Source organism: Micropterus salmoides, unplaced genomic scaffold, assembly GCF_014851395.1.
Source record: "Micropterus salmoides isolate LMB-PRFRI ecotype aquatic unplaced genomic scaffold, ASM1485139v1 Ms_hic_scaffold_3597, whole genome shotgun sequence".
Taxonomy (NCBI): domain Eukaryota; kingdom Metazoa; phylum Chordata; class Actinopteri; order Centrarchiformes; family Centrarchidae; genus Micropterus; species Micropterus salmoides.
The window spans coordinates 16092-19684 of NW_024042925.1; the positions used below are offsets into that span (position 1 = coordinate 16092).

The following is a 3593-nucleotide window of genomic DNA, read 5'->3' on the forward strand; positions in this document are numbered from 1 at the left end:
CCTTCGATAGCTCAGTTGGTAGAGCGGAGGACTGTAGATTCATAAGTCAGAAATCCTTAGGTCGCTGGTTCAACTCCGGCTCGAAGGAGGTGCTTTATGTTTGTTTCCGACTGACAAAACAAGAAGCCGAGATGGGTTTCATTGCTTGATATGTTCAGACAAGCTTAGCTTGTCCACATCCAGCGCTAGAAGGTAAAACACACAGACAAAGATCTGTTATGCCAATTCTGTGTAGTTCTTCTGCAATTATTTAGAAGCCGAGATGGGTTTCTTTGCTTGATTGTTCAGACAAGCTCAGCTTGTCACATCCAGCGCTAGAAGGTAACACACAGAGACATGTTCTGCTAATTCCGTGTAGTTCGTCTGCAATTATTTAGAAGCCGAGATGGGTTTCTTTGCTTGAAATGTTCAGACAAGCTTAGCTTGTCCACATCCAGTGCTAGCAGGTGAAACGCAGAGACAGAACCATGTTCTGCTAATTCTGTGTAGTTCTTCTGATATTTTTTAGAAGCTAAGATGGGTTTCTTTGCTTGATATGTTCAGACAAGCTGAGCTTGTCCACATCCAGCGCTAGAAGGTAAAACACAGAGACATGTTCTGCTAATTCCGTGTAGTTCTTTGCAATTATTTAGAAGCCGAGATGGGTTCTTTGCTTGAAATGTTCAGACAAGCTTAGCTTGTCCACATCCAGTGCTAGCAGGTGAAACGCAGAGACAGAAACATGTTCTGCTAATTCTGTGTAGTTTTCCAATTATTTCAAGCAGGAAGTCTGACTTTAGTCAACAATGAACCAGTTTTAAACAAGCATTTCCACAGTGTAATAAAGGTTTCTGTTATGTCCATGTCCTTGTTATTGGGTGTTCTCAAAAGTGATGAGTTCCCTTCGATAGCTCAGTTGGTAGAGCGGAGGACTGTAGATTCATAATGTCAGAAATCCTTAGGTCGCTGGTTCAATCCGGCTCGAAGGAGGTGCTTATGTTTGTTTCCGATGACAAAACAAGAAGCCGAGATGGGTTTCATTGCTTGATATGTTCAGACAAGCTTAGCTTGTCCACATCCAGCGCCAGAAGGTAAAACAGAGACATGTTCTGCTAATTCCGTGTAGTTGTCTGCAATTATTTAGAAGCCGAGATGGGTTTCTTTGCTTGAAATGTTCAGACAAGCTTAGCTTGTCCACATCCAGCTCTAGAAGGTAAAACACAGAGACATGTTCTGCTAATTCCTGTAGTTCGTCTGCAATTATTTAGAAGCCGAGATGGGTTTCTTTGCTTGAAATGTTCAGACAAGCTTAGCTTGTCCACATCCAGTGCTAGCAGGTGAAACGCAGAGACAGAACCATGTTCTGCTAATTCTGTGTAGTTCTTCTGATATTTTTTAGAAGCTAAGATGGGTTTCTTTGCTTGATATGTTCAGACAAGCTGAGCTTGTCCACATCCAGCGCTAGAAGGTAAAACAGAGACATGTTCTGCTAATTCCGTGTAGTTCGTCGCAATTATTTAGAAGCCGAGATGGGTTTCTTTGCTTGAAATGTTTAGACAACTTAGCTTGTCCACATCCAGTGCTAGCAGGTGAAACGCAGAGACAGAAACATGTTCTGCTAATTCTGTGTAGTTCTTCTGATATTTTTTAGAAGCTAAGATGGTTTTCTTTGCTTGATATGTTCAGACAAGCTGAGCTTGTCCACATCCAGCGCTAGCAGGTGAAACACAGAGACATGTTCTTCTAATTCTGTGTAGTTCTTCTGCAATTATTTCAAGCAGGTAAGTCTGACTTTAGTCAACAATGAACCAGTTTAAACAAGCATTTCCACAGTGTAATAAGGTTTCTGTTATGTCCATGTCCTTGTTATTGGGTGTTCTCAAAAGTGATGCGTTCCCTTCGTAGCTCAGTTGGTAGAGCGGAGGACTGTAGATTCATAATGTCAGAAATCCTTAGGTCGCTGGTTCAACTCCGGCTCGAAGGAGTGCTTTATGTTTGTGTCCGACTGACAAAACAAGAAGCCGAGATGGTTTCATTGCTTGATATGTTCAGACAAGCTTAGCTTGTCCACATCCAGCGCTAGAAGGTAAAACCACAGACAAAGATATGTTATGCCAATTCTGTGTAGTTCTTCTGCAATTATTTAGAAGCCGAGATGGGTTTCTTTGCTTGATATGTTCAGACAAGCTAGCTTGTCCACATCCAGCGCTAGAAGGTAAAACACAGAGACATGTTCTGCTAATTCCGTGTAGTTCGTCTGCAATTATTTAGAAGCCGAGATGGGTTTCATTGCTTGATAGTTCAGACAAGCTTAGCTTGTCCACATCCAGTGCTAGCAGGTGAAACGCAGAGAAAGAAACATGTTCTGCTAATTCTGTGTAGTTCTTTTGATATTTTTTAGAAGCTAAGATGGGTTTCTTGCTTGATATGTTCAGACAAGCTGAGCTTGTCCACATCCAGCGCTAGAAGGTAAAACACAGAGACATGTTCTGCTAATTCCGTGTAGTTCGTCTGCAATTATTTAGAAGCCGAGATGGGTTTCTTGCTGAAATGTTCAGACAAGCTTAGCTTGTCCACATCCAGTGCTAGCAGGTGAAACGCAGAGACAGAAACATGTTCTGCTAATTCTGTGTAGTTCTTCTGATATTTTTTAGAAGCTAAGATGGGTTTCATTGCTTGATATGTTCAGACAAGCTGAGTTTGTCCACATCCAGCGCTAGCAGGTGAAACACAGAGACATGTTCTTCTAATCTGTGGAGTTCTTCTGCATTATTTCAAGCAGGTAAGTCTGACTTTAGTCAACAATGAACCAGTTTTAAACAAGCATTTCCACAGTGTGATAAAGGTTTCTGTTATGTCCATGTCCTTGTTATTGGGTGTTCTCAAAAGTGAGGACTGTAGATTCATAATGTCAGAAATCCTTAGGTCGCTGGTTCAACTCCGGCTCGAAGGAGGTGCTTTATGTTGTGTCCGACTGACAAAACAAGAAGCCGAGATGGGTTTCATTGCTTGATATGTTCAGACAAGCTGAGCTTGTCCACATCCAGCGCTAGAATGTAAAACACAGAGACATGTTCTGCTAATTCCGTGTAGTTCTTCTGCAATTATTTAGAAGCTGAGATGGGTTTCTTTGCTTGATATGTTCAGACAAGCTGAGCTTGTCCACATCCAGCTCTAGAAGGTAAAACACAGAGACATGTTCTGCTAATTCCGTGTAGTTCGTCTGCAATTATTTAGAAGCCGAGATGGGTTTCTTTGCTTGAAATGTTCAGACAAGCTTAGCTTGTCCACATTCAGTGCTAGCAGGTGAAACGCAGAGACAGAAACATGTTCTGCTAATTCTGTGTAGTTCTTCTGATATTTTTTAGAAGCTAAGATGGGTTTCAGTGCTTGATATGTTCAGACAAGCTGAGTTTGTCTACATCCAGCGCTAGCAGGTGAAACACAGAGACATGTTCTTCTAATTCTGTGTAGTTCTTCTGCAATTATTTCAAGCAGGTAAGTCTGACTTTAGTCAACAATGAACCAGTTTTAAACAAGCATTTCCACAGTGTAATAAGGTTTCTGTTATGTCCATGTCCTTGTTATTGGGTGTTCTCAAAAGTGATGCGTTC

At 41.5% G+C, this 3593-nt stretch overlaps 1 non-coding gene across 1 annotated transcript; it reads left to right on the forward strand.

The window, feature by feature from the left end:
- trnay-gua lies at window positions 1-88 on the forward strand. The gene is given in 2 exon segments: window positions 1-37; window positions 53-88. It is a non-coding gene; the product is annotated as a tRNA-Tyr (tRNA).
- Window positions 89-3593: the final 3505 nt, after the last annotated feature.